The 21,314-nt window shown below is 31.6% G+C and overlaps 1 pseudogene; it reads left to right on the plus strand.

Annotated features, from left to right (window-relative positions):
- The first annotated feature begins 552 nt into the window (after window positions 1-552).
- LOC129899018 (uncharacterized) lies at window positions 553-19,183 on the plus strand (annotated as a pseudogene).
- The last annotated feature ends 2,131 nt before the right edge of the window (window positions 19,184-21,314 follow it).

Consider the following 21,314-nt stretch of genomic DNA (forward strand, 5'->3'; position numbering starts at 1 on the left):
TAAATTTATTATAGCAATCAAACTTTTTTGAAATATATTTATACATCTAAGAATAAATTGGGAAAATATATATATATTCAATTCATATAGTGCGAAAGTAAATTCTAAGCTATAGAGATAGATATTATAAACAAATTACTAAACAATTTTGGATTTATCCACTTTAAATGAATTTCAAATTATATTTAAAAAATATTTCATTAATTAAAATTTAAAAAGAATAATAAGCACAAAAGAATTAAGAATAAGAAAAATTGTATGATAATTTTATTAATACAATCAAACTTTGAAATAAATTTACACATTTAAAAATTTATTCTCAATTCATATAGTGGAAAAGTAAATTCTTAGCTATAGAGATAAATATTAATATTAAATTATTAAAGATTTTGGATTTATACCCTTTAAAGAAATTTAAAATAATGCTTAAAAAGATATTCATTAATGATATCAAAAAAAATATTTTTATGTTACTTTTTTTTATGATATACTTAAGATTATAATATTTTAAAATATTATTAATTTTCTTAATATCGCAATAAGTCAGGCACTATGACTATGAGATCAATTCAAAGATTGCGTTTTCTTTCTTCACCATTTCTTCTCTCACGTTTCACTTCTAATTATTTGTCTTTCGCATCTTCTTCTTCTTCTCCTCGTGCCCAAATAGAACCCACAACTGCAGCCATTTCTCTGACCCAAGAAGAGCTTATACAAATCATTTTACTAATCCCACGTTTATGCTCTTCAAATCACCTCAAAGAAGCTGTTAATCTCAGCACAACAGCATTTCTCACAAATCCATCTTTAGAAATAATCTTTGTTTTCATTTTCATTCACAGACTCTCTCTTGAACCTGACCTTACACAACCCATGTAATTCCTCAACTGCCTTAAGTATACCCCAAACATACAATCTTTTTTATTACCCATTTGTAAATTGTTAGTTTCTTTGTATTTTAGGGACAGGAAGGCTAAGAAAGCTTTAAAAAAATTTCGTTGGGCCTAATTTCCCTTGTCTTGTGGATTATGGATTGTGTGCTATTTTGTTGGATGGTTTTTGCAAGAATGATATGGTTGTGGAGGGGTTGAGGGTTTTGCGGATGATGGTAGTTGGGAATTTGAAGGTTTGGGGTCAGGTCAGGATATGGGTGTATAGAAGTCTTTTGAGGAAGGTCAGGATTAAGGAGGCTCAAGAGCTGAATGAAGCTTTGAAGTGTGTTGAGAATGGGGAGAAGGGAAATAAGGAAGTGGTTGCTTTGTTGGATAGTATAATCTCAAATTGGATTCAATAGAGAATTTAAGGTAACTTATTTGGCTAATGACGATTATTCGTGGCTAATGCTATTTGATGTTATTATTTGTGCTACTTTCTTTCTTGTAGGAGAAGACTAAATTGAACTGAAAAATTGACAATTTTACAGTTTTTGCATGAATGATTGTGATTGCATTAAGTTGGTAGTGTTAAATTGTGTTCCTAGGCTTTGCATTCTTGAATTATCAGCTAAGTTTGTGCAGATTTCCTTCGTTATATTGTGGAGATTATCAACTTGTAGTTTGATAAACTATTGTTTATAGCTTCAATGTCCATTCTCAATAGTTTTTACTAATAGTCATATAGTCTATTTTTCTTGCATAATACTCTACATTCACTTTGTTAATTTTTTCGTGCCTATTTGGATAGTTGTGTCATACTGATTTTGCTCCTCTATTTCGTGCAATTTCAATTTCCTTATTATCAGAGGTGTGATCTTTACAAAATGCTTTATAATAATACATATTTGCACCTAAATTTACTAAGTACATCAGTACATGTCTGTTCAACTTATCATCAAACTTGGAATGTGTTACTTACTTTCAGTATCATGTCCCGTCCGTATTTGTAATTTTTAGTTTCGTTGTTAATTAGATGCACTTATAAGTGCTTGTGAGGTTGTAAACAAGTTTGTTCCATAAGAACCTGTCTCTCTCACTACCATTGGCTGGTTGGTGGCTGGAGGTGTAGGTGATGCTGATTGTTTTAAGCAGCAACACGAGATAGCAGAATTATGCTGCAAAAGTCCTCATAGTTTCTCTAAATGTTTGAGTAGTAGTAACCTATTTAATCATAAAATCAAAACAATGGAACACGATTTTAAATCTTGTGGATGGAGGTGGATAATGGGCAACACTTAGAGATGGAGGTAAATACAGAAATATGCATAGCTGGTTTGAAAATATGTATAGTAACCAGTATAAAAATATGCTTATTATGACTCCTTGCTCATTATACACAGAACTTGGAACTTGATAAGACTTGTCTCTTTTATATAGCATTCTCTTAGTTTCTGTGCATTTTTGTTCTTAAACATTTGCACATTAAGCAAAATATGGACTGGAATATTCTATGGTTTTAAGTTGAATTAGTTGTACAAGAAAAGTTTTTTGGAGAACTAGTTTCTCACGACGTTGTTATGTCGGAAAAAAGATGGATTAAAATTAATTTCAACTTTTTAGAGAAAAAATTAATTTTAGAAAAGAGGAGTCGCCACTTAATTTTTTAAGAAAAATCAAGAAACCTTAATTTTAAAGATCCTATCAGATTTAAGTCTTAAAATTCAGAAAAAAGGTGGTACGAGGTTCTTATTTTCATTTTGAGAAGGTGTTAATCATTCAAAGTGGCCGCTAGCGCGCGGTTATCTGGCGATTTGAAAATTATTTGACTAACTTTTGAAAATATTAATTTAAAAGGAAATAAAGACTTTAAAACTATTTTTGAAAAAATGATCACACTTATACATTGGAAATAATATGAAAAGAAAGTAAAGTTTATTAAAATGGCTAAATAAAGGTAGAATAACATTTAAATAGTAAATTAACATAAGATGGTTTATCTTTATGGAAATCTAATTAAGTTAAACTATATCTAAGCAATCATAAACAACATAAGTAAATCAATTATTACAAATCGAATTAATAAAAATAAATAATAAATAATATATGAAAATATGGTTCGACATTTAGTTTTTGTACGCCTGGACTAAGTTGTTGGGCCACCTGCGTTTTGAGCTTTTGGCCCAATTCTATTGTATATCACAACTGTATATACACAGTATATCGGTGTATACAACCACCAGTTTTCTTGTATATCAAATATACATGGACTGTATATCAGTTGATTTTTGCTCCAACATCAGTAAAGAAACTTAGTAAATGTGTTAATAATGAATAAATAATAATAATATTATTATTATTATTAATAATAATAATAATAATAATAATAATACGAAAATAAAATCCCTCTTATGAATATGGGAGGTCTTGGAAATCGATGGTAATTTCTTCATCGGCCAATTTCAACTTGTAATATATAATATGTAATGTAAATTTAAACTAAAATTTTCGTCTTTTAAAATAGAGAGGCCTCGAAAACTAATAGAGAGATGTTTTCATTGACTATGGGATCTGCAAATAATTTAAAAAGGAAACAAATAAAATTGAGGTAAAAGAACAATATTACAGACGTGCAAATTAACTAAAATGTCGAACAAAATGATCCAAATAAAAATAGTAAACAAAACTTAACGGAGAAATCATGAATAATGACCGGAGAACATGAAAACACAGAAAACAATGATTGGAGTTTAAACCCCTTCGTCCAGATCTGAAATGGAACAAAATATATGTGAAAATGCAACAAAACATAGCAACAAGAACAGCAAAATCATAAAACAAAGTGAAGCAACATTTCTATCTAGTTAGATTTGGAGTGAAAACTCAAACCTCACAAAAAATGAAATGTGTTTGGCTAGAAAAGAAGAGGATTTTGGCGGTTTGGTGGATGTTGGTTGGTTTTAATGGAGAAATGTGAAGGAGAGCGATCAAGTTCTCAATAAGAGTTAAAATTGATGTTATTTATAGTGAGGGTGAGGGAGAGACTGGAGAAGAAGAAGAAATATTATGGGTGTGTCTTTCAGAAGAATTAGAGATGAGAGAAAAAGAGTTTGAAAATAGTTATATATGTATAGAAAATTGTAGTGTATAGGTGTTGGACTTTTGTTGTAGTTGTTGATAGGTATGTTTTTTTAGGAAGAATAACAGAAGAAAGAGATAGTTTAAAAATTGTTATATAGGTGTAGAAAATTATAGTGTATAGGTGTTGAACTTTTGTGGTAGTTGTTGATAAGTGTTTTTTCTAGGAAGAATAAGAGAGGAGAGAGAGAGAGTTTGAAAATTGTTATATATGTATAAAAATTGTAGTGCATAAGTGTTGGATTTTTGTGGTAGTTATTGATGAATGATGGGTGTATTTTTTTAGGAAGAATAAGATAGGAGAGAGGGAGAGTTTGAAAAATGGAGTTTTATGTGGAAAATTTTGTGTGATTAGTGGAGTAGGTAAAATTGTACGGAAAATTTATGTGATTAGTGGAGTATGTATAATTGTGGAGAAAATTTAATATTTATCTATATTTTAATATATTCCTAAACTGTGCTAAAAATACTAAAATAAATATGAACAAATATAACAAATGAAATATAAAAATGCAAATTAACGAACTGCGATAAAAATAGTTATAACTAAAATCTAAAAAAACTGATAAAATCCTCATCTAAGAATAATTATCGATAAAATTGATTTAAAATTGTAAAAATGCACTTTTGAACTATTTAAAAAATAAAAATTAAAAGTATTAATTTTAGAAAAGTCAGGCCAAAACTGGTGTCAACGGCTGTTCCTTTCTGTGGATAGGATCGACAAAAGAGATCATGGACAAAGAAATTGACCAATCTAATTTTGATTGTACTTATGTCATTCAGATAAAGGTGTAGTTTGATTGAAAGTTTCTCATTGTGTTGCGTCCTTGTTGACGTGACCCTTACCTATGGTTTAATTGAGAACACACCCTTTTGGATGTTCTCAAAAAAATTAAGATATTTTTTTTTAGTAAAAACAAAATTAAAGAAAAAGGTAGCATCTCTTACGATACTTTTTGTCATCTTCTTCGCATATGCTTGTGGATATGTTGTTGTTTTAGTGCTTCAAAGTCATGCATGCCGACAACCTTCATCTGATTGTTTAAGTGTGGTGTGAGTTCGTTGAAAGGACAAAACAATATCCATTAATAGGATATTTGGCAAACTGAATGCAGGTCCATTGGTAGTACATGTGAGAACGATCCATCGGTAGAATACAAATACATGTCTAACAATAAGACAAATGTAGATCCATCGATATGATGATGTTGCATGTCCATCGATAGGACGAATGAAGGTGATCTATTGGCAGGATATGATACATGTCCATTGGTAGGACGAATGAAGGTGATCCATCGATAGAATATTTAGGCAAAATAATTATTGGTCTATCGATCAAACGAATAATGATTCATTGGTAGAATGATGTTGCGTGTACATCGATAGGACGAATGAAGGTGATCCATGGGCAGGATATGATGCATGTCTATTTGTAGGATGAATTAAGGTGATCCATCGATAAGATATAAATGCGTGTCCATCGATAGGACGAATGAAGATCCATTGGTAGGATATGTTGGTCCATCGATAAGACGAATGATGATACATTGGTAGAATGATGTTGCATGTCCATCGATAGGATGAATGATGATCCATTGATAGGATACTTGGTAAAATAAATGAATGTCCATCGGTAGGATGAATAAAAATAATGTTCTATCGAAAAGATAATTCTTCTCCATTGGTAGACTGGTGATCCATTGGTAGGATATATGCTGCTCTATCGGTAAGATGATGATCCATTGGTAGGATACTCGGCAAAATAACTTTATGTCCATCAGTAGGATAAATTAAGATCCATTGGTAGAATATAAATGTGTGTCCATTGATAGGACAAATTAAGATCCATTGGTAGGATATAAATGTGTGTCCATCGATAGGACAAATAAAAATCCATTGGTAGGATATGTTGGTCCATTGATAGGATGAATGATAATCCATTAGTAGGATAATGTTGCATGTCCATCGATAGGACGAATGAAGGTGATCCATCGGCAAGATATGATGCATGTCCATTGGTAGGATGAATGAAGGTGATCCATCAGCAGGATATTTCGGCAAAATAATTATTTGTCTATCGGTAGGACGAATGAAGATCCATTAGTAGGATATAAATGTGTGTCCATCAATAGAACGAATAATGATCCATTGGTAGAATATGTTGGTCCATCGATAGGACAAATGATGATCCATTGGTAGAATATGTTGGTCCATCGATAGTATGAACGATGATTTATTGGTAGGATATATGCTGCTCCATTGGTAGGATAATGATCCATTGGCAAGTTGCACTTCAAATCTTCTCTAATATTTGATGTGTCTTACGTATGCCCTTCAGGTGTTTAGAACGCTGGAAAATGTTGATGTTTCGCTTCGACGAGATCAACATACAATGCCCTCTTGTCTATGATATTACACTTTCGATAATATAATATGAATGACCTTTTTGGCAATGATATTACCACTTCTATTATATAATATGAATGACCCTCTTGAAAATAATATTATCACTTCTGATAATATAATATGAATGACCCTCTTGCAATAATATTATCACTTACGGTAATATAATATGAATGGTCCTCTTGGTAATAATATGCAATGTCATCCTCTTGGATGATTTGAATGATGCATAACCCTCTTGGTAATGCAATAAAAATAAAATAGCCATCTCGCCAATGCAATGTAATGAAATGGTCCTCTCAGCAATGAATATGCAATGTCATCCGCTTGGATGATTTGAATGATGCATGACCCTCGTGGCAATGTAATGTAATGAAATGGCTCTCTCAATAATGAATTTGTAACGTTATCCTCTTAGATGATTTGAATGATGCATGACCCTCTTGGTAATGTAGTGAAAATGAGATGACCCTTTTGACAATGATATTACCACTTCCGTTAATATAATATGAATGACCCTCTCGGCCAATAAATATGCAAATGTCATCCTCTTGGATAATATGAATGATGCAAGACCCTCTTGGCAATGCAATGTAATGAAGTGGCCCTCTCGGCAAATAAACATGCAAATGTCATCCTCTTGGATGATTTAAATGATGCATGACCCTCTTGGCAATGCAATGTAATGAAATGACCCTCTAGGCAATGAATATGCAATGTCATCCTTATGGATGATTTGAATGATGCATGACCCTCTTGGCAATGCAAGTAATGAAATGACCCTCTCGATAAATAAATATGCAAATGTCATCCTCTTGGATGATGTGAATGATGCACGACCCTCTTGGCAATCCAATGTAATGAAATTACCCTCTCGACAAATAAATACGCAAATGTCATCCTCTTGGATGATTTGAATGATGCATGACCCTCTTGGCAATGCAATGTAGTAAAATGACCCTCTCGACAATGAATATGTAATGTCATCCTCTTGGATAATTTGATGATACATGACCCTCTTGGTAATGCAATGTAATAAAATGGCCCTCTCGATCAATAAATATGCAAATGTCATCCTCTTGAATGATGTGAATGATGCACAACCCTCTTGTCAATGCAATATAATGAAATGACCCTCTCGATAAATAAATATGCAAATGTCATCCTCTTGGATGATTTGAATGATGCATGACCCTCTTGGCAATGCAATGTAATAAAATGACCCTCTCGATAATGAATATGCAATGTCATCCTCTTGGATGATTTAAATGATGCATGACCCTCTTGGCAATGCAAGTAATGAAATGACCCTCTCGGTAAATAAATATGCAAATGTCATCCTCTTGGATGATGTGAATGATGCACGATCCTCTTGGCAATGCAATATAATAAAATGGCCCTCTCACCAAATAAATATGCAAATGTCATCCTCTTGGATGATTTGAATGATGCATGACCCTCTTGGCAATGCAATGTATTAAAATAGCCCCCTTGGCAATGAATATGCAATGTCATCCTCTTGGATTATTTGAATGATGCATGACTCTCTTGGCAATGCAATGTAGTGAAATGGACCCCTCGACAATAATATTACCACTTCCGATAATATAATATGAATGGTTATTTTGGCAATAATATGCAATGTCATCCTCTTGGATGATTTAAATGATGCATGACCCTCTCAGTAATGCAATAAAATAAAATGGTTCTCTTGGTAAATAAATATGCAAATTTCATCCTCTTGGATGATGTGAATGATGCCCGACTCTATTGGTAATGCAATGAAATGAAATGGCCTTTTTGGCAAATGAAAATGAAAATGTCATCATCTTGGATGATTTGAATGATTATCCACTGTAATAAGGTAGATGACTCGATGTTTGTCCACTTTAACAAGGTGAATGGCTCGAGGATTGTGAAAGTGTCATCATCTCGATGCTTTCACATGTTTCTTCATTTTTTTCTCTTGAACAATTTATGTTTGTTGGGACTCATGTCTTTGATGGAAGTTTATACGAGACATCAATGGCTCACATCTTGAATTTGCGTTCGCTCTATTCTATCCCACTAAGATTTTTTGACAAATCTCGAGCTGCTGAAAAAAGAATTTTGACATTCTTATAGAATTTTTGAGATTTTCTCCAAAATTCTGTCCAGTTGCATATACTAACATGATCTTCAATCTTGACTTGTTGGAGATAGTATCTTCTTGTGAATTTTTGAGATCTTCTCAAAAAATTTATTCCAGTTTTCATGGTAAGGGAGAAATAAAAATATTACGGGGAACATGACCGAGCCATTGTGGCGCCTACATATCATGTTATTGCATGAATCAGGTCAAATATAGTTTAAATTCTGTGGATGATGAATACTGCAAAATCTGAGATAAGACCATCAGTAGATTCATGTGTAATATGAGCATAATGATATGGAAAATTATATTCTTTGCAATATTTACAACTTATAAACAAGAGATATGCCTCACATTTGAGATGGACGATCCAATGAAATCAAATAGACATCTCACATCGATGAAATTAGTCTAATGACACATTATTTAGAGCAAACCATCCAATTTCAAAGGAAAATGCATTTTTTAAGAATGTAAAGAGATAATCAAATTTTGACTATAATTGGTACCAACAGTTAGCATTGTATAAATATATTTCTCATTTTCTTTCTTATAATTGAGATTGACTTCGAGGTAATTCTTATTATTTCAATTAATACCTTAAACATACTTCTTATTTCAAGTGCCTTCACAATAAAGAAAATTATATTTCACACATGTCTGAATTATTCGATTTGAGGGCATTTTTCAAAGTGCACTCACACTCTCAAGAATGTTCAACACATGCAACTGTGATACCAAATGCTTGACCTGTATGTAAGTCTCTACTAATGTGAGAATATTTAGAATAGAATAGTGCACGTAAGCACTCAGAAGAGAAAGGGCTAAGAAGTGGTTGTCCAAAGAAAAGGTTTTGAAAGGCACAATCGGGTCAAAAAAAGCCTGCAATCCTTTCTCAAACCAAACATTGCTCAGGATTTCGCCTCAACAAACATTCAGGCCAAGTTCTAGATCAGCAGTGTGATGCAATTGAATTTTAACCTAAAGCTCACCATGCAATACACATGAAGCCATGAGGTTGGTTTATTCTTACCTTGAATGCTTGCAAGAGACTTTTCAAGAATAACAAATGTACAAATGAAAGATACCAACAGAAGCTATGGTTTATCACAAAGCCAATCTTTTTTATCATACCGACTATTTCGTATGCTCCTAACTGTATTCGCCCCAATCAAGAAGATATGACTTTTAAAATATGTACACAATTTATTGTTTTTTTAAAAAAAATTTATTGAAAAAAAAATACCGAAGCCAAGAAGAGCTGCCTACGTATCTATCTGAAATGAGAATCAGGTGTGTGTAGTTCTTGCAGATATGATATATAAAATAATTTAAAGATTTAGACAGATTCAGAGTGACATTTCGTAAGTCTAGTGCTCGTTGACATCTTCATCTGGGTAGAGTCTTTTGCCTATTTGCACCAATACGTTTCGTGTCCTTTCCACCATCGGTGAGGACACCTATTATTGTATTGTTTTTCAGATAATCCTCAGAGATTATACATTGATGTGTTCTTCCAATTTTCCGAAGGAATCACTTGTTGTTGTGTTCTTTTTGAGAATTGTCTCTTATGACTTGAGTTTTTCCAAATATTCATGAGAATCATACATTGTTATGACCATCTCCGACTATTGTTGGGGATGATTTTCCATAAAGATATGAAAAAAATGTGAAAGCGGGGCGATTATAAAAAAATGTAAAAAATATAGGAGTAAGACTTCATAGTCAAAGACTCCTCCGATTTATCTTTCAGGCTGTGTATTGGTGTCTTGTGAAATTCTAGGTCATCGTTATTTTCCATTAACCCTTTGTCCCTACAAGATCCATAAGAAAAAGAGTTATGATTTCTCTTAGATTAAAGAATTGAAAGAGATTAGGGTTAAAGTTTGTGATTGAATGTTGTACTCGATTTGGGATTGTCATAATTCCTTCTCTGGAAAAAATGTTGTCTCTCCTATGTACATAAAAAACTTCTTAGTTAGGGAGGGGTGTTGACTTCTCAAATTAAGATCTAATTATTTATTGCTCGATGTTCTTTGATAACAGCCTCTGCAAAGGGAAAAAATCAATTTTGTTGAACCCTCGATCTTTGAGAAGTAAGCAAATTTGATTTCTGACACAAAGTAGTCTCTCTCTGAAAAAATAAGAATAACTCAAATGCCAAAGTATTAGCTCGTGTTTGTAATAATTAATGCAAAATATCACACAAAGAACTAAACATATAAATGTTGCTTTGTTTGAAGATAAACTAATCCATGGGTGAAGAAGACTAAATGGACAGAAATCGACCCATTTTAATTATAGTATTGATGTGTGAAAAATGTTGACTTGTGTTGAATCACAGATTTCTTGCGCTTCAACTTTTGTACCATCATTTTTCTTATATGCAGAAGAAGTTCTCAATTTTTTTGAAGGATTGAGGAAAAACTAAAAACTTCAAAGACAGGACCGAGACTTCAAAGGCTGCCTACGTATCTCACAAAGGAAAATTCAGGTCTTACATTGTTCGACTAGCTTGAATCACTTTCCAAAAATAAAAATAAAAAATATCAACCTCTTCTCAAATGAGAGAGTGAGATTTTAGAATTTTGAGAATGTAATTTGAATTTTGTTGGAAAATTAAAGACTCAAAGATTATTTTGACGAACTTTGATAGTGACTTGATATTTGTATGTTTAGAGGATTCTAAAAAAAATATTTCAAAATAGGGTGGGATAGAATGTCTCCAAACAAAGCAACATATTCACATAAACAGTAATGGTATATAATACATAAACAAATATTGTGCATTCTAAACAGGTATGTAACCCTTTTGTGCCAAGGGTAGGCCTAACGATTTGAAGGATGTATAACGTCATTTGAAATATTCCATTACGCCAAAAAACCATATTTATACAAGCTTTATGAATAAACTGAATAGGGATACATAATAGAAAAATGGGATACAAATAATCAGTCTCATGCAAGGGTACAATCCTAAACTAAGGCTTCGTGGAAAGTCTTTCGTTCTTGACATCTACGAATGCCAACACCTTTTGGATGAAGTAACAGCTTGTGAAGATCCTTCTTTGACTAGATTAAGCTACTAAAATAAATTTCCAACCCAAGGGACAATGGTTTGCCAAACGACGTATACAACCTTCAAATTTAAACACATAGGAATGATCGTCCATTTAGGCCGAGGGCCGTTATGGACTCAAGGTGATCTTTGTAATGGGCCTAATACGCCTTGAGTATTGGATCGTCTTAGGCTAATGTGCTAAATTAGGAATTTGGCTTCGCTCTATGCTAGGTTGTCTAAGAATAGGCAATATTTTGAAGTGTACCGGTGACCCAAGCAGACAACTCGAGTTAGGGGAAGTTAGCGACCGTTGGCCATCTAGTGACTAACTCATTTCGCCAGGGTACCCCCTAGGAATATTTTGGATTCAACTGCTGCGACCCCGAATAATCATCATTTAAGTAAGAAAATAAAAGGCCAAGTAGCGGAAAACATGTTATGCATGCAATGACAATTTAATATTCAAAATTTGAATACATAAAACGCAAATAAAGAAAAATTAATTACTAATTATTACATTTTCAAATAGTTAGTCAAATAAGTCAAACAAATCTAATGGTTAGAACCTAAAATATATCTCTAGTAGAGTCGCCATTTCTGTTATGTTGGAAAAAGAAAAGAGGAGTCGCCACTTAATTTTTTAAGGAAAATCAAGAAACCTTAATTTTAAAGATTCTAATAGATTTAAATCTTAAAAATTCAGAGAAAAAGGTGGTATGAGGTTCTTATTTCATTTTGTGTTAAACATTCAAAGTGATCGATAACCCACAGTTATCTGGCGATTTGAAAATTATTTGACTAACTTTTGAAAATATTAATTTAAAAAGAAATAAAAACGTTAAAAAACTATTTTTGAAAAAATGATCAAGCTTATACATTGGAAATAATATGAAAAGAAAGTAAAGTTTATTAAAATGGCTAAATAAGGTAAAATATTATTTAAAGAGTAAATTAACATAAAATGGTTTATCTTTATGAAATCTAATTAAGTTAAAACTATATCTAAGCAATTATAAACAACATAAGTAAATCAATTATTACAAATCGAATCAATAAAAATAAATAATAAATAACATATGAAAATATGACCAGACATTTAGCTTTTGTACGGCTGGATTAAGTTATTGGGTCACTGCATTTTGAGCTTTTGGCCCAATTTTATTATACATCATAGCTGTATATACACTGTATATCAGTGTATACAACCACCAATTTTCTTGTATATTAGATATACATCAACTGTATTTCAGTCGATTTTTACTTTAGCACCTGTAAAGACACTTAGTAAAATTGTTGATAAAAATAATAATCTTTAAAGGTTTCATAGCATCTTAATGCTTCAGTTATTTTGTCAAATTTATCGTCACTACTTTCTTGTCTAATCTTGATATCTAAAGTTGACATATTTTGTGTAATATCGACTTTTACGTCTTTAACATCTATCATGACTCTGATATCAACTGGAAGAGGGGGTCTAGAAAATTGCTGATTCTATAAATCTATAATCTGAGTGTGTATATTTTTCATATCTAATAATATAATCATCTTGTTTAACAAGTAAAATTAGTCCTCCTAAGGAGGAATATGTTATGTCTAAAGAAAACATAATAATTGAAATAGAGTAAATTTCCTGAGCACCATAATATTATAACAATATAATTTCATAACTTAAATAAAAAGTCAATGGTCCAACACGCTTCCATACCTATCCACTTTGACCATAATTACTCCGGATATTCGTTGAGACTTTTACCAGACATTGCAGTTCCAATCTGTTTCCAGGTAATTTCTCTGACCTTCTTTCAGAATAACACAACACAGCGTAGATTCATTTTCTACTTCTAGGCATAAGGGTAGTATGAAAGGGGAGTACTTTTTTTTATAAAAGGAAAGAAATTCTAAAAGAATAATATTGATGCTCAAGAAATATACTCACAAACTTTAGTTTTTATTCAAATCTTAAAGAATTTTTACAAAGGTAGAGGGATTGTTTTTTGATCAAGTTTCGATCGATGCCCCCTTTGTGTACAAACTGTCTCCTTTTATAGACGAAGGAGACGGACTTCTGTTGCGGATTTAATACATTTATATAAAGATGAAAGTGACCTTTTATCTCTTAGTTTACAAAAGAAAGAAGTATTGAAACGACTCTTCTTTCAAAAGAAAACAAAATAGTGGGGACCTATTTTTACAAAATGACAATTTTCTATCTTCTACGTCATTTTCTTCTTTTTCTATCTTCTTAAGATGAAAAAAAATATTAGCTATCAGTCGCTATCATATCTTATTATGAAATGACAAAAAGGTTAGCTATCAATTGCTATCATCTTTTTCTTTCTTCTTATCTTTTTCATTCCTTATCTTCTTCTATCCGTCCATCTATCTCTGTTTTATTCGGAAGATGTTGACATGACATCTTCTATCATCTTCTCCTTTTTTGGAGTAAAAATTCGCATTTGTCTTTAGCGTGCTCCTCATTTCGCATAATCGTTGCTTAGCCTGAGGGCTGGACTTAATAATACCTTCATTAATTAAAATCAAAATCTATCTTTGTTTCCATATACCTTTTAACTGCTGGCGGAGTGTTTTTTGCCGAGGCAATCAGGATAGAGGAATGTATTTTTGTTCCTACATAAGTTCTAAATCCTTTTTTAAAGTTGTGCTCCATATTTTGTAGTATAATTTTTAATCCAATAGCACGTCCGTAATGAGTATTCTTTTTGGTAAATCTTTGAAAAGATTTTTCTTGAAAATTGTTTATAATATTAAAATCGTTGGCCTTTTCAATTTGCATAAAATGGTAAGCAAGATATCTTTTATCTTTGAAAAAATCTGGTCTGACAGAAACAAATTTAAGGACCAAAATATCCTTTGCAGTAATCGTTGAGCTATTGAGATAACAATCTTTTATTCTATTTTGTATCAATGACGGTAATCTACTAATCTCTGATAAATTTAAAGAAGTAAGATAAATAGAATTTATGGCTCCAAAATTGTACTAGTATCTAATTTCTTGTGGAGATTAATCTTGTAGGTAATTGATTTGAGGATATATCCCCGTAAAATCAATGTATCTGTTTGGAGTAGTTTTGAGAGAATAATAAATCTCTTATTATCTATTCTTGATCTTCGATGGCTTGAAGTAGCTTATCGAATTTTTCTTTAAATTCAAAAGTAACTCCTTTTTGGGGCATTGGGGTCTAAAAGATAATTTTTCGTACTTATATTGTCCTCCGTAGTTATCAAGGTATTATCATCCTTTTGCGGTTTATCAAGCTATTAACAATATCATAAAAATCACTGCACTGGCCAATTTTTTACGTTATCTGGGCACATATGCTGATTAATTTGTCAGCAATTAGTTGTTCAGAATTGAAATTAGCTATTTCTATAATATCAGAAACTATTTGATCTGAATATTCTTTTGATATTGAAATTATTTGATCTAATAAAAATATTGTAGCAGATTTCCTCACAAGAGATGGACATCGAAATCAAGCAACAGATGACCATACATATGCTGTTTGAATATCTTTGAAACCCTTATCGATATGTTGCAGATGGTTTTTAATTTCTTCTATTTCTGATGAAAAAAACTGCTGCAATATTTTTGTTAGTTCGAACAATTTTGATATCGATGGAATATTCGGATAATAACATTTGCCATCTAATAAATCATTTATATTCTGGTTTTGACAGAAGATTATTATGAACATAAGCCTTTACTTGCGTTTTATCAGTTTTGAGAGTAAATGGTTTTGGTGGTAAGAAGTAATATAATTTTTGATACTTTTTACTACGGTTAACAATTCTTTTTCATTAATATGTTATCGAGTTTGGGTGTCCGAAAATTTTCCAGAACAATATCAACATAGGCTTTCTCCAATATTATTTTTATTAAGATCATAATCTATTCTTTTTAATACACCGCACCAAGAATGTTCTGAAGCGTCTGTTTCTAGAATTAAATCATCACTATTCTTTGGTAATTGTAATTTTGGTAGCTCTCTGCAAGTACATTTAATATCTTTTACTTTTTTCATTAATACTTTATTGAATTCAAAACTTTTATCCATTTTTTAATAATTCCTGAAATAGTTTTCTTAATTCAGCCAAATGCTGAATATAATTCGAAGTATAATTAAAAATTTCTAAAAAGTTTTGTACTTGATTTTTATCGACTAATTTATCTGAGAAAATAGATATCTTTTCAATGATATGGCTTTGTAATATTATACCATTTTCGTCAATAATAGTAATAATAATAATAACAATAATAGTAATAATAATAATAGTAATAATAATAATAACAATAATAATAATAATAGTAATAATGGCTCTTAACTCTTCAGTTAATCTATCGAATTTAGATTCATTATTTTCTTGTCTAATCTTAATGTCTAAAGAGGACATGAACATGTTTTGACAGATATCTACTTTTACGTCTTTATTATCCATCATGGCTCTGATACCAATTGGGGAAGAGGGTCCAAAAAATTGCTGGTTCGATAAATCAATAATCTGCAGAAAAATATTTTGATATCTAACAACACGTGCATCTTGCTTAACAAGCAAAATCAAGCAAATCTTCCTATCCCACAAATCATATAAATTCTAGAATTACAGTAAAATATATATAAATATTAAATTTTCCTGCAATTATACCTACCCCACTAATCACACATATTTTCCACACAATTTTACCCACTCACTAATCACACAAAGTTTTCCACATAAATCTCCATTTTTCAAACTCTCCCTCTCTCCTATCTTATTCTTTTTTAAAAAATAACTATCAACAACTATCACAAAAGTCCTACACCTATACACTACAATTTTGTATACCTGTATAACAATTTTCAAACTTTCTCTCTCTTCTCTTTTACTTTCTAAAAAAAATATATCCATCAACAACTACCACAAAAGTCCAACACCTATTCACTATAATTTTCTACACTTATATAACAATTTTCAAACTCTCTCTCTCCTCTCTTATACTTCCTAAAAAAACATATCTATCAAGAATTACAACAAAAGTCCAACACTTACAATATAATTTTCTACACCTATATAACCATTTTCAAACTCTCTCTCCTTTCGTATTCTTCCTTAAAAAAAATACTTATCAACAACTACAACAAAAGTCAAACACCTATACACTATAATTTTCTACACATATACAACTATTTTCAAACTCTTTTTCTCTCCTCTCTAATTCTTCCTAAAAGACACACCCATAATATTTATTATTGTTCTCCACTCTCTCCCTCAACCTCACTATAAATAACACTAATTTTAACTCTTATTGAGAATTTGATCGCTCTTCTTCACATTTTCCCATTAAAACCAACGAACGACCACCAAACCACCAAAATCCTCTTCTTTTTCAGCCAAACACACTTCATTTTTTGTGAGGTTTGAGTTTTTACTCCAAATCTACAGAAATGTTGTTTCACTTTGTTTTATGATTTTTCTTTTCTTGTTACTATATTTTGTTGTATTTTTTACGTATATTTAGTTCTATTTCAGATCTGCACGGAGAGATTCAAACTCCAACCATTGTTTTCTATGTTTTCATGTTCTTCAGTCATTATTTATGATTCTCCGTTAAATTTTGTTTATTATTTTTGGTTTGAGTTATTTTTTTTGACATTTTTAGTTAATTTGGACGTCTGTTGTAACAACCCCTAAAATATTGTATGTCGGTATTTCAATTCTCGATGAAAATAATACAGCCTCTGTATTTTGGGCATAACTCTTCATAAGTTGGTCCAAATTAAGTGATTCAAATTTCTGGGTAATCACAACATCCTTACCTACAACTTTCATGAAGAACATAACTTCAAATTCGGAGTATAAGTAGGTCAAATAAATTAATCTTTGCAAGATATAGTGTTGTGACGGAATTGAGTGTTGATAGAAGAAAATTCATATCTCACTGTAGGTTGCTCCAAATTGGTTGATTGTTGAACGATATGAAACTAGACTTCCATATCTACAATTCTTATGAAGATACCAAATCCTAATAAGGAATTTATCTTATTCAAACGCAGCTTCGAAAACGAGTATTCTGTTAAAAAGAACTCATCTTACCTACCATGGAAACATCTAGATGCATTTGACATCATGCATGACATAAATTGTCCTCCATTTAACATCATCCATGACATCAATATATTCCATTAAATTTTCAGATTTTTCTTTATAATTATTTTATTTATTGTTAGGTCCCTCTTTCCCACCTATAAATACCCACCTTATTTCCTCATTTTATTCATCAAGCTTTCTTAAGCATTTCTTCTCTTTATATACTTCTTCTCAAATATAGTTTTAGTTTTAGTAGTATAAAAATACTACTCCGGTTATTCTTATACTCCGGGTAGTACACAAAACGCTCCGGCGCGAAGAAAAGGCTAGGGATCCAAGAGTATTCCAATTCGGAGTAAACCTTCGGATTTAAGGTATGTAAGGCTTTCATAGCATCGGATTGAGTTCGTCCATGCGCCCAATATTTAAATTCATTATAATTGAGTTATAGTTGAGTTTTATCCAAATCTTGAATTCTAAATAAATTAATTCTTCTTCTATTGAGTTAGATATATTTATGCATTAATATTATTATTATTGTTATCTCTCATATTGTTGGAATTATTGTTCATGGCTACTTTCCCATGAATCCTAATTGATTTGATATTCATGAATATTTTTACACATATTTTGAGTAAAGATGTTGGTTTTTTAATATTTTCATTGATAAAAAGAGTGATATGAATTAATACTATATATGTATTTTATTAAGTTTTAAAAAAGCAAAAGAGTTGAGTTTGAATAAATTTGAGCAAATGATATTTTGAGCAAGATGTTTTGATGAGATGTAAATGATGTTTTTTGGAAGTATAATGATTGATGAACATGAAATGAGATGAGTTTGATGATTTAAATTAAAGTCTAATGAGACTAGATGATGAGTTTAATATGAGCATATATTTTGGGAGTAGTATTGAGCACCGAGTTGGGTAAGAGTTTAATTGACTCAAACCCCAGAACTACGTAGCCAGCGTAGGATGGAGGCTATGCCTCTTAAGTCCCAAAAAGAGGACTTTGATGAGTGGATCCAAGATGGTGATGTCATTTACCCTGGCAAGGTATTGGATGGATGTGGCAACGACATCACTTCGTTGTATCATCGCTAGCTCATAAGTGATGGTTGTCGGTTAGAGAAACTCCCAACTGAGTAAGCATTGTTTATTACTATTATTTTTATATTTTAAACTTGCATTACATATTGATGTTGAGATAATGTTGAGTTTTGAGCTGAGTTTTCTCGAGAGGAGTTTATTGATATCTGTCCTTACCTTCCTGCCATTTTACATACTCGTACATTCCACGTACTGACGTCATTCGACCTGCATCGTTTTATGATACAGATACAGGTGTTAGAGATCCTCAACAGGCGCATCGTTGAAGATTATTTCTTTTCAGCTATTTGGTGAGTCCTTCTTGTATTCGAAGGAACTCCTTATCCTTTTATTATTGTTGAGTGTGATGTTTCTTTTGAGGTAGCCATGGACATGTCATTGGCACCATCTAAGAGTATTAGAGGCTTCATAGACAGAGTTTGATGATGTAATCGGAGTAGTTCTCCTTAGAAACTACTTCTTCTAAGAATTATCTATTTTTCCTTTGATTATGACAAGCCACATTAGTATTATTAAGTCTTTCGCTGATGAACAAATGAGTAATGAGACCAAGTGGTTCTCTCGGAAGCCAGAGATGGTTTCTGAGTGCTGGCCACGCCTAGGGTACCCTCTCGGGGCGTGACATCTGTAATGTTCTTTTACCTCAATTTTATTTGTTTTCTTTTTAAACTGTTTGCAAGTCCAATGGCCAATGAAAAAATTTCTTCTTCAATTTTCGAGATCTTTCTATTTTAAAAGACGGAAATTTTAGTTTAAGTTTACATTACATATTATATATTATAAGTTAAAGTTGACCGATGAAGAAATTACTGTTGATTTAAAGGCCTTCCATGTTCCTTATCTACATTATTACAAGAAAACAAATTAGGTGGGACCCTATGTTTTATATAATTACAAAAGACAAAAGAGTCACTATCTGTCTCTTTCTTCTCGTTTCTTCCTTCTTTATCTTCTGCTTCTACATCTTTCTGATTATCTTCCAAGCGTCATTGCTTTACTTGGAAGATGTTGATATTGCGTCTTCTATCATCTTCTTCTTTTTCGGAGAACAAAATTCACATGTATCCTTCTCATGTTGCCTGAGCTAGCATAATTTCTTCTGCGCCTGAGTGCTTGACTTTAAAATTTATTTTTCTATCATATTATATTCTGCTTGTAAATATCGAGCAGCTGTTGGTGGCGTGTTTCTTGCTGGTGCTATAATAACTGAGTAGTTCATTTTTTCTTCTCCATATGTCATAAATCCTCTTTTTGAACAATTGTCTATTCCTTGTAGTATTACGTAAAGGCCTATAGCTCTCCAATAATGGATATCATTATTGGTGAATTTATTAAATTCTTTAGTTATTTTATCATTCTGAGTAATATAAAAATCAGTGGCTTTTCCCAACTGTATTAAATGATAAGCCGGGTATCTTTCTTCATTGAAATAATCTGCTCCTGCAGAAAAGAATTTGAGAACTAGTGTATCTTTAGGTGTGATAGTGGGATTGTTTAGATATCAATCTCTAACACCAGTTTTAATCCATCTAGGGAGTCTATCGATTTCATTAAACTCGGGGGTTGTTAGATATATCGAGTTGATTGCTCCAAAATTGAACCAATATCGGATCTCCTGGGGAGATGAATCTTGTAAATAATTAATTTGAGGATAGATTCCTCCAAAATCAACATATCTAGTGAGAGTACTTTTGAGAGCAACATAATATTATAATAGTATAACATCTTATCTTAAATAAATAGTCAAGAGTCCAACACGTTTTCATACCTTGACCCGCTTTGACCAATATTATTCCGGGTATTCTTTGAGACTTTTAACGGACATTTCAATTCCAACGTGTTGTCAGGTAACTTCCTTGATGCTTCTTCAGAATAACTTAGCACAACCTTAATTCGTTTTCTGCTTCAAGGCGTAAAGGTGATAAGGAAAGGGAGATTTTTTCTTTTTAAAAAAAGAAATAAATTATATTGAAATAATATCAAGGCTCCAGAAAAATACTCACAAACTTAGCTTTTATTTATAGAGGTATTTTTACAAGGTTAGAAGGATTTCAATGTGTTTTTTGATCGATGCCTCTCTCAATTACATGTTCTACCTTTTATAAATGGCTTTCTACGAATTTCAACAATATATTTAAATGTTTTTAAGAAAATGAAAATGACCGGAAAGAGACACTATTCTTATCAGTTAACAAAAGAAAGAAAAAGGACAACTTCGTTAACTATATTATTACAAGAAAACGTCCTTATTTGGACCTCCTTCCCCAGTTGGTATCTGTAATATCCCCTAAAAACGTTGTATACGATGTTTCAATTTTTGCCTAAACATGATACAGCCTCTGTATTTTGGTCATAACTTTTCATAGAAATATCCAAATTGAGTGATTCAAATTTCTGAGTAACCACAAGATCATTACCTACAACTTTTATGAAGACCATATTTTAAGATTCGGAGGTTAAGTAGGTCAAATAAATTAATCTTTGTAAGGTAGGATGCTGTTACGGAA

This window comes from Solanum dulcamara, chromosome 8 (genome assembly GCF_947179165.1).
Source record: "Solanum dulcamara chromosome 8, daSolDulc1.2, whole genome shotgun sequence".
Classification (NCBI taxonomy): Eukaryota; Viridiplantae; Streptophyta; class Magnoliopsida; order Solanales; family Solanaceae; genus Solanum; species Solanum dulcamara.